We start from the raw sequence: 12,003 nt of genomic DNA, 5'->3' as shown, positions 1-12,003 counted from the left end.
ATCAGAATGGGGATCTTACCTGCTACGGTGCAAAAGTCATCCGAAGGCTTAACAACAGCAAAATATTATAATATAATCCCAAGAGACAGACATCTTCAGTTCTCTGTAAAAGTGTCCAAACTGTTACAAAAAAAGAATGTAAAGCCCATTTCAGATTGTGAAAAAGAATGTAGCTGGTAGGTGGAGATGAAGATGAAATGGGAATATTTAACATTAATTCCTGATAGAAGCTCTCTGTAAAGTGCAGGAAATCCTCAGACTTTTTTTTTTTTTAAGTTAAGGAAAGAATGGGTACATTTCTTTTTAACCTCATCCAGACTTTTCCAAATCTGCCTTTTTTTTTTTCTTTTTTTGTCGCCTCTTTCTTTCCCTAATAATTTTAGAATTGATTAGTCTTATTGCTCTTTCCTGCCAGTCTTGCTCTTCATTTCTATTGTGGAAGAGATCTTTGTGTGACGCAGGTAGTGCCCCGAGTGTTTGATCTTTGACCTCCACTCAGAGACTGTTTTATGTAGAAAAGCCCCGTGATTATTGCCATTACTTTCTTTAACCTACTTTTTCACCTTGAAGTGTAAGGGTCACAGCTAGGGCCTGGCTCTTATTACAGTCTTCAGATGAAGCATATACTATGAAAAGAACTCTGTTTTTATTTCTTAGAATTATGGCTTTCAAGCCTTTGAATTCCATGAAGATAATTACTGTTTTGGCCACCTTTTTGTCTGATATTTGATGCTGCTGAGTGGAATAAATTACCTATCTAACAAGGAGGGTTAATTGGTAGTTGCAAGCCAATGTGCATGCTCTTTGCTAACTCCCTTATTATTTTTCTTAAACCTTCACGTGAACTATCGCCCCGCAGGCTGCCTTGTTGTTTTAACCCTTCCCCTCGTAACAGCAGCTGCGGATGACTATTTAATTTTGATTATCCTAAACTGGACCAGGGTTTAAAACATTTATGTGCCCATAACTATGGGATTCATCATAATCCGAGCCTCCAGTGATGTTTGTGAAGGGAGGGAGACTTCAGAGAACTAAATATTTTCTTCGGGTTTCTTTTTCTCATTAAGGTCCATAAAACAGACTCACCACCTGTATGGCAACAAGCAACAAGTATGCTACTGTTTGTTAATTTTTCTTCATACTACTCTTATTAAATAAGTGGAACTAAAAGTGCTATGTGGAGGTAAAATTCTGGTGCCAACTTTTGCAGGTAATTGTTTGCCATGAATGAAAGCTTTTTTAGGAGTGTAGCTCCAGACAAAACAACCTAAAGCCGCTTGGTAAATGCCATGAAAAGTAAGATACATGTATCAGAAAACGCACCTAGGATGCAGGAAGCTGACATGTCATTGACGTCATTATCTAATATCTCCATATTTTGGCAAGCGCCCACCATGGGAAGGGTGGATGGTCGGCAGCGGTTTCATGCGGCACAGAATGAAAAATGCTCCACGCCTGGGTGTTCTAATAACCGCGATATTATTATAACAATTACAGCATTTAATATATGGGATTAGTCCTTCTGATAGCACCATTAGCCATCACTATACCCTGTAATAGGTGGCTTCATCTTTGTTATGACATGATCTTTCCTACTGTTTATTGACTTTTCAATGCAAGGGGGAGGGAACATTCCCAGCCCCCCAAACCTTTAAGAAGCTACTGTAAAGCTGTGGTTTTATTCTCAGCTGGAATGTTTAGAAACCGTCAGAGCTAAATACCTCGGTGTACTGCTTAAACACCAACAACAGCCTTATGGGGCCTTGCCCGACTTTAAACACATCTTTTTTTGTTGAGAATATTGCATTCTGCCACAATTCTGTAGGCTAACCCTGGGCTCACATTAAATATACCAGCTTCATTGAAGCTTACTGAATTGGACTGAGTTGCTTTTTGTTTTATTCTCTCTTTACTTCACCCCCGACTGAGACTGGACAGCCTTTCTTCTAGTGGAGCGTGCTTTAAAGCATCCCAAAAGAAGGGAAGGGGTGGAGGGGCTGGGGGAGGGGGGAGGCTGGTTCGTAAGGAAACCAAAAGGTGCAGCTTAGGCCCATAATTAGTCTTGATCCTTAGAGTCTAAAATATTTTAACGCCAGGTTTCTGATTGCAGCACTGCAAAGTGGATTTGGGAATGCAGAAAAGTAATTAGGTCTGTGCATTGAAGTGTGGAGAGCATTTAAAAGTGAATGGGTGGTTACTACATTCTTGGCAGGCTGTTTTTTATCTTTTCATGCTCCGCTGTTGTTAGAGATGATGGGTTTATTGCAGTTTTAGCACTTTGGAGGTGGCTGTGTTTTTCTTAACCGAGCCTTTCACTTTCTGTCTCTTAGAGGAATACTTGTGGCAGAAGGAAGAGCGCAGAAAATGTGAAATCGCAAAAATAACATCAGCCTGAAATCCCCCAAAATATTGTTCGTGGGAGCAGAACAAGCAAGAATAAACCACAGCCCTGCAACAGGCCACTTGCAAAGAATCCGGGTTTAATTAATGACTCATTCTGTATAGAACCAGCTGGAGACAATGGTCACCCCAAGGAGAAGAAAAACAAAACATTTGATTCTCTGGCGGGGTGTGTTCACATCGTCATCTGTACCAGGCAGAAAGGGCTGGAACCATCAACCTGCTTGTAACTCCTGCCTAGTTTTCCCAACATGGATGAAAACACCATGCGAAGGGTGGGACAGCAGCCATTAGCAGCTATGCAGCTATATACACGTTGCAATTCTTAATAATACATATTAACAGGGATATATACACTTAAAATAACAATATGTGAATTTTCCTGTTAAACATATCGTTTTTACAAGTCTGGCTGTTGAATTTGCCATTCAGAGGTTCACTTGCTGACCTGAAATAGTCAAAACTGTGTTAAAAAAAAAAAAAAAAAAGAGTCTAAAAATGAGAGAGGAACCTGTGTGTTTCTGAAGGGAGAAAGAGCTTCACTGGCTCTAACTGCAGACTGCTGCATTAAAAAGCTGTGACAGAAATATGAGGAAATACTAGGCCATAGAAAAATACAGGAAGGGCACTTACTAGCTCAGAGAAATTGCTTAAAATATTGGGAAGGACCTACTGAAGTATAAAGAGAACACATGGAAAGTGTACAATAGAAACCTGATAAACAGATAATCTTGGGTACAATAATTGTGTTTTTTATCATATTATTCCTTTCAGCTAATTCAGTTCTCTTTGTCAGAGACTAATCTCATTTTTGAAAGATACTTTAGGGTTATTTTCTTTTTTTAATCAATTTTCAACTGATCTACTCTTTTTCTTCTATTCAGGTCACCTAAAAATTTCATTTATTGTTTTCTTGTATTTATTTGCACAGAAGCATTGTTTCATTTCCAGATGAGCTGTTAAATGGGATCTAGTATCTATTTCTTCTCTTTGGTACTAATATTTTATTTTATTTGGTCCTTTCTGGTGGGCAGTATTTGTTTTGGAGGTCCCTCATACACATGAATACACTGCAGAAGGCGTTTTGCTCTTGCAGGATGTACTGGCTACCTCTTATGTCTGTGAGGAAAAATGATGCTCTTTTAAACATGCCCTAAAAGTTCAACTGCAACTGAGGAAGAAAAGACCTCTGTGTGATTTTGGGTTTGCACGTGTCTATTGGTAGGTTTTAGCTTTATAAAAAACAGTGTCAGTCTCAGAAAATTTAAGATCTGTCTCCTACCTCTGGGAGCCAAACTATCGACAGCAAAGCTCGTCTTATGTTCTGGAGAATAGGGTGAAAGGGGATGATTTTGGTCCATTTGGACCACTGGTTAGGAGATCTTGGTTAATGCATCTTTATGACCCCAGTAAGATGCTGGGTGAACATTTGCTGGATGACATTGGAAAACTGTTTTCCTGTTTATTTTGAAATGCATGCATCTGAAGTTCTTCTGAGCTTCTCGCTATTGATCACATGTCTGAAACCTTTATATAAATTCTGCATTGCATGTATTACTTCCAGAAACACTGAGCCTTATGAAACAGCTTCCAAGTACATTTAAGTGCTGGGGAAACAATTGTGACACAACACTTCCAGTTCTGAAACATCAGGTTTCAAAATACTGTGTCTGGAGAGATGAAAAATAAACGCAGAAATGACAGTAATACGTGAGGGACACCACGCAATTCCACCAGCTCCTAGGAATTAATAAAGCCCAGGAGGTATCTGCCTGGTGGCTGCAGAGGTGAGGGGAATGTGCTAAGAGCTGGGATACCTGTGCTCTGCAAAGAGGTGCTCACTGTCCTTAAAAGCCCTCATTGGTTTTTTTGAAGCTTGTCCTCGTCTTATTTGGCCACCTTTTAACTTCATCTGCCCAGAAAAGGGGCACGTGAGTCTATTTGGTCACCACTGGGTCAGAGCTTACTCACCACCAGCAGACTGTTTCCTCAGTATTGACTACTTTATGTATAAATCAGCTAAAGTTTTGAGAACCACCACACCAAAAGGTTTTTTTGTTGGCCTCTAAACTTCATCTTCATGATAATGATGTCCTGTTTCTGCAGTGTGGAAAGCCAGATGAAAACTGGAGGTGGCTGAGGTCCTGGGCCTCCAAACAGCACCAGGACCAGTAGTAATAATTAACACCAACAAAACAACAACAATTGTCCCTTCTGCGCTGTTTTTCCTGTCACACTGTAGGTGCCATAACTTTATCTATTGAAGAATCAGCAACACGGTGCTCTTACCTGCCTGTAATTTGGCTGGGAAGAAGTCAGTACAAATTACAGCCCTGACATCACCTGAGTCACGGGAGTTGAGAAGAACTTTCTGGCATAGTCATTGGAGAGAGGGAGGGCTGTGGTGATGGAGCAACACAAGGGGATCACAGAATCACAGAATGTGAGGGGTTGAAGGGACCTGGAAAGCTCATCCAGTGCAATCCCCCCATGGAGCAGGAACACCCAGATGAGGTTACACAGGAAGGTGTCCAGGCGGGTTGGAATGTCTGCACAGAAGGAGACTCCACAACCCCCTGGGCAGCCTGGGCCAGGCTCTGCCACCCTCACCGGGAAGAAGTTTCTTCTCAAATTTAAGTGGAATCTCCTGTGTTCCAGTTTTCACCCATTGCCCCTTGTCCTGTCACTGGTTGTCACCGAGAAGAGCCTGACTCCATCCTCCTGACACCCCCCCTTTCCATATTGATCCCCAGGAATGAGTCCCCCCTCAGTGTCCTCTTGTCCAGCTCCAGAGCCCCAGCTCCCTCAGCCTTTCCTCACACGGGAGATGCTCCACTCCCTGCAGCATCTTGGTGGCTGCGCTGGACTCTCTCCAGCAGTTCCCTGTCCTGCTGGAACTGAGGGGCCACAACTGGACACAAGATTCCAGGTGTGGTCTCCCCAGGGCAGAGCAGAGGGGCAGGAGAACCTCTCTGACCACCCCCTTCTAATCCACCCCAGGTACCATTGGCTTCCTGGCCACAAGGGCCCAGTGCTGGCTCATGGTCACCCTGCTGTCCCCAGATCCCCCAGGTCCTTTTCCCCTACACTGCTCTCCAACAGCTCGTTCCACAACTTATACTGAACCTGGGGTTGTTCCTGCTCAGATGTAAGACTCTACACTTGCCCTTGTTATATTTAATTAATCCTTTCCCCGCCCAGCTCTCTATGCTGAGATCCATGTTTCTTGGTCATACCTCCCAGTGCTGAACATCAAGTGATGCAAGCAGGAACGCTATTGATCTGTGGACAGATTGCTCTCCTTCAAGACTCCAGGGACAAGAGTGTTGCTTGCCATGAGGTCATGCATGGAAAGAAACAAAGACAAGTGTCCAAGCACCCTGAAAGTCCATGTCACTCAAAAGGAAAGGACATGGGAGCAAAGAAACTGAAAGAGACAGCAGTTGTGGAGGGGGAAATGACCATTTATTTCTTACACCGATCAGCATGATGTGGCATGTGTGAAAACTTCTTGATGCTCTTCATCAGTAAAACCTGAGATCATGTCAGCCTTGCCGTCCCATGGTATCTCACACCTCCAGAGGCCACAAAAGCCCATCAGAAATGGGTGAGAAAGAGGTTAAGCACTTCAACAGAGCCGAAAGCCAGTTCCCTTGACTGGCTCATATTTGAGTTCGGTACCAGGAACAGGAAAAAAAAAAACACAAAAGAAATGGAATTAAGATGGACAGTTTGCTAAAATGACAAGAACAAGAAAATACGGCAATTAGAAGCATTAGCAGAGATCGTGCCTCACACTGCACTGCGTTGGTGTTGTGTCCTAGTGCTGTTGGGGTGAAGGTGCACATGCTTGATATGGCAATGTCCTAGAGGGTCCCCAGTTGTGTCTCACCCCCTTTCATGTACAAATTTAAAATAATAATAATAATAATAATAATAATAATAATAATAATAATAATAATAATAATAATAATAATAATAATAATAATAATAATAATAGCAGGGGGAGCTAATGAAGCACATCAAATTATGCTTCTTCTGATCTCTGTGCACATTCTGACCAGCCAGGCTACTGGCAAAACACATAGCTCCTCAACAGTTATGTACCAGAGTGACCTTATGTCGCCTTGGGCACAGAGGGCAGACTGAAGTGCCCCTCAGCTATGGATGCAGATGTCCCACGCACAAAATCCCTCATTTTTTGCAAAGTTCTGAACCCAAACCCAAAGTGTGATCTTGCATCATGCCTTCAGCTTTACATCAGCCATAGCCAAATCCCATCTCCCAGCACTTCTAACCTTGGAAGATTCAGGCAGCACGTCTGTATTTTGCCGGGACAGTCTGTTTGGTGTTTTTTAAGGAGTCGTATGTTTTGTGTTACATACAGCAAGTTATAGAATAGCTGAAGTAATTTACCATTTTCTTTTAACTTCAAAATTTTAAAAAGTCTCAGAAACAAAACAGAGGGTGTTAATTTAACTTCTATACAACACAAAATGTGACTGTAGGATAATATTTTTAAATTAAATGCACATATGTACGTAAATATTATTTTGTGACCAGGTGGTTCAGAATAATATTCAGCTTTAAATTGCTCAGCGTACTTATTTATAGAACTTTTCTGAATTGTGACATCTGTTAAAAATGAGTGATGTTAAAATAAAATAGGAGTGGTAAGCTTTTTAAAGTGATGGTTAATTAAGGAAATAAAATTTACTCTACTTGTGATAACAATCACTAACCTTAAAAAATCTGAAATTCTCCTTAGCTTACATAAACTTTGAAATGTTTTGAAATAAGATAGTAGCAATTTTCCAATGCCTATTGTTTGAATTACTTTCTACTGCTAAAGCCCAGGTATCAACTAGGTTCTGAAATTATACTCAGAAATGTTAGAAAAGGGGAAATATATTCTCATGCTTTTTTATGTCAGTGTAGAAGTTGCATTTGTAATGGGGTCAAAACAGAGCTAGAACTTCCAAGAAGCCATGAGTTTCTCATAATTAAAGAACTTCCCTTACTATCCAGACAGGAATCCTAAAAAATATTATTATTTCTTTGTGCAACCTCATAGATTTGCCTGAAACTACCATAATCATGACAGATTGGTTGCCCTTGCAAATTCTGTTATAGCATCAATAGAGTATCTTCTGCAAAATGATCGTCGTCAGGTAATAGTAACCCAAATATCTGAAAATAAAAGAGAATATATCTTTCCACTCTTGCTTTCAGCTATTTCTTCAACCTGACAGTTGAAAGAAAATCAAGTTTCATTGATGACTGTCATTAGCTTAGGATGGCTAGATCGCAGTTTTGTGACAAGTTTCAGAGAAGTCCCCCAGAGAACTTCTATTTTCGCTAAGGCGCAGAACCTGAAAAAATATCTTCTCACTCTTTTTATTTTCTATCCCTGCTCGGCAACTCTCCGAGTCCCATGAGAATTTCTCTGGTTTCTTCTGTCAAAATCTCGGGAATCTGCTCTTCCTTGCCTTTTTTGACTTCCTCACATGCAGGGTGCTATATAAGTGCAAAGTATGATTATTTCTTTAAGAGACATGAACAGAAGTTTCAGAAGACTGACTTTCTTACTTTTCACAAGGGTTCGGCAAGGATTAAGTGCTTTTTTTTCATCTCTAAAAGAAAACAAACACATAAATATGGAAGTGATTCCTACATCACCCCGCCTCCACAAACACTCCTAGTGGTGAAATAATTAACAAATAATATTTCCTGTGATTTGACCAAATCCAGATCTAGTAAAAAACAGGGAATCACCAGTAGTGCTGAAGATAAATTCTACAATTCAATTTTCATTTTTTTGAATTAGAGCATAATTGTGAAACTGGATAATGAACTGATGCCATTGTTGAGGATTGCACCAGCAGTGAGAAAGCTGTGTTTCATCTGCACATGCTAATGATGATCAAATTAACAGTCTATGTGTCGCAGGGCACTGTGGGCAGACTGTATGTTACCTGAAAAGAATAGCACAGAAGTCACGAGGATAATGTGCTGACCAGCTGTCTCCTTAAACTTCATGTCTACTCTTCTTTCCATTCTTCACACGTTTCACTTGGGTATTTTCCATTTTTATTTGATCAAAAAAAAAAAAAAAGCACAATGTGGTGACACACCACAAGACATTGTATTATTTACTATCAAAAATTCCTATGCCAGTTCCTGCTTTAATTGACAGTGGCATAAGTCATGGCTAAGAATTAATCGCTTAGCGTTTGCACTGAATAGGAACAGAGTTCTCAGGATCATATTCATCAGCATGGAGACTTTTAGCAACCACCTTTTTTCAATCATGTCTTTGACAGTTCGGTGGCAAAATCATGAAGAGATGTGTGGAAGGACTGGGATTGATAAGGTACATCTAAAGCCAACCGGTTTATTTGCTTTAATTTAATTGTTATTGCCCTTGTCACAAGTTAACTGTGAAATATTAAAATAGTATAAAAGTTTAAGTAAATGCCAGCATCAAAGGAATCCCAGCCCATGATTGACACTTCCTTTGCGTGACTTTCACTTCACAAACAGCAGAAAGAAGAAAACCTCCTGAGAATGCTGGCAACTCTTATAACTCACAGCAGCCATCAGGATTCTCCAATTTAAACTGGAGGAGGACCAGCACTAAATCAAGAGAGGAGCAAAGGTGGTTTACAGCCATCTCATTCCCGCCCTGAGCCCCAGTGAATTCCAGTTTGCTGCAGCCTGTCACTGGTTTTGATCTTTTTCCTTGCGGCACAGCTTTTTAAAATGATTTGCAACCCATTGGTGGGGAATGCCAATGGATACAAAGCCCCATTCCTGACTTATTCTTTTTCCTCCATCCTGAATTCTTCACGCAACCTTACCAGGCCTGGGAAATATTCCCAAAGCTGGTGGACAGCTTCCACACCACTAGCAAAGGATGCAACAGCCAGAATAACCTGAGCTGAAATAAACAGCATTTTATATTTGTGATATTCACCCACACGCATCTCGCCCTCAATGCTCATTTCACCAGCTCATACAACATTGTATTGTACAAGGCTGAGCCCATGCAGTGGCTTCTATAACTGGAAACAGATTTAAAGGCAGGATGGTGATACCGGGTCTTGACTTCATTTATTTATTTGCCGTTACTGCACAAGGCGACTGTACAATCAGCCTGGAAGTTTCCTTAACACAGGGCGGCTGAACAGCATTACGTGCAGCGGCAGCAAGACAATAACCATCCCTCCTGTTGTCAGCTTTGTGGTCCGACCATAGCAGAGCTGTAGGCTCGGTAAAATGCCTGTTTACACTTGGGGTGCAGGTTAAGGATGACCCAAGCATGCACTTAACCTTTCAAACAGGTGATAACTTTTTCTTCTAATGATAAAAGTTGATTTGTTTGGATATTTTTCAGCAGGTGAAAAATCAAGTACTGTTATTTGTTTCCTTAATCATAACTGGGCTGGGACAGACCTGTGTATTAGCAAGCTACTAGTTGGCAAAAATATTTGCTAATGAACGCAAAGGACAAACCAGGTTAAATTCTACATGTCTGTTCAAAATAAATTGCGCATTGACAGGGTTTTCTTAGGATGAATGAGCACTAGCTCTGAGCTGGAAGAGGATATCTGCTCTCTGTATGGAAAATGGTCTACCATATTCTCCATTTCTCTGTTCAATATCTTACCTGTCACAGTTTGCATCAGCCATTTTTGCTGTTTAGTCCCATTTGCAGGGGCTGGGACATTATTTGCAAGGGAAACCCCTAGGACCTGTTCCTGGGACATATGCTTATGCAAATGGAGGCTCTTTGGCTCATCCTGACGGCAGGAGAGAAGATCTGCGAACAAGCCCACGGCAAAGCTGGTATAAAGTTTGAGATAAACAATCAGATTTAACCACCCCCTGTTTACTCCTAAAGCAAAAAGATGCCATTTCCTAGATTCTGTATTTTTTCCTGTAATCTTTACAAGTGATCTTTCTGTTCCCGTTAAGTGAAAAGATTAAAAAAATACAAGGTTATGTGAGGAGGTAAGGTGAATCATATAGAGCCTTTCATGTATGTTATGCCCCAGGTGTGTAATACAAAATGCTTTGTGGAGCAAGCACTTCAGATTTGGATTTCAGTGTGAAGGCTGTGCGTGCATACTTTACTGAGGGATTTAAACTCCCCGTTTCAAAGGAAAATTATTTAAAGCTTGGGAATACAGCAACATGTTCGCCTAAGGTTTAAAGAACTGCCACTCCACATCAGTAGATGGAGATTTGGCCTTTGGTCAAAGACTGACTTGTAAATAACCTATTCTTCTATTATTATTTTTTAAACTGTTTCTGTGACTTTTATGTACATTTCCAGGGGGGATGATCAGTTAGGGTTCCTGCTTTTTAAGAATCCTCCATCAGGACATTTACTGACAGTGAACACCATGGTATTTCAGATTTGAGAAGCTGTCTCGAGGCACTGGGTGACCTGATCCCTTAATCCATTTTGGAGGACTGTACTCAGCTAACACACCATTTATTTTATGTATTCTCTCTGCTAGATTTACCTTTATGTGGGTTTCTTTTGTTCAGATCCCCTGCCTTACACTGACAGAAGCCAGTGAAGTTTTGATGAGCACAAAATCAGGACATATTGAATCCTTTCACATTTGAAAAATAGTGTTTCTGCCTAAATCAAGTGTCTGATTCATTCATGGCTGATGTAGAGTTTTATTGGACCTTGGGCGAGAAGCAGTTTTATCCCGTGCAGATGGAGGAATGCACGTCTGCCAGTCCCATTAAAACACCAGGATTTCGCAGTCTTACCCACTATCAACCTGCATAAAAATTTAGACCACACAACTGCAATAATTCTTGCTTGTATTTAACATAAGAATAAATAAGTGAATAATAAATCTTAGGAAAATAATTTTATCATTATTATGCACTATTTTCATACAAGATTTTTGGCTGATGTCAGACTTAGCTGAAGCTATCGTATGCAAGATCTGCTTTATTGAATGTTAATTAAAAGCAGATATAGGAACCTTTCTGTTACTTGCGAGTGGTGCTACAGAGGGCAACAGAAACACAGGTATCAACAGAAGGCAAGTTTATTTTAAAATATGGTGTTAAGGTAGCTAACACAGTTTATTGGACTGTTGCCACTCTTGCTATCCCCCTGCAAATCCTGTGCCGTATTTGCCAACCTAAGTGGTATTATTCAGGATTTATACTAGCATTACCGAGGTGGTATTTGGCCAGAGGTGTGTATAAATCAGGCAATTTGCTATAATCTAGTGTAAGGGAAAGTCCATGGGTTTGTTCAACATCTGAGTTCTGGAGGCTGCACCAGGAACAGTCTCATCAGCATTCAGCATCAGTATGAAGAAAAACACCAACCTGCGAGAAAGCAATGAGTACTCTAAAAGGGAGAGAAGGGATTTCTTAAGCAAGATGAGGATTTTCTGTTTTCTCTGTCACTCTTCCACTTGTAAACTGGATCCCCCTCCCAATACACGAGGTCACCTGTCACTATACGCATGTAGCTCCTCTTAATTTTGACGGAGGCTGTGTGGATGGGGGAAGTGAAGGTTAGACCTCCACAGGAAGTAATTAGTATGAAGGGTTCGTTACATG

This window comes from Streptopelia decaocto (assembly GCF_964273445.1).
Source record: "Streptopelia decaocto genome assembly, chromosome: Z".
NCBI classification, from domain to species: domain Eukaryota; kingdom Metazoa; phylum Chordata; class Aves; order Columbiformes; family Columbidae; genus Streptopelia; species Streptopelia decaocto.
Note: the sequence above shows the minus strand (reverse complement) of the source record.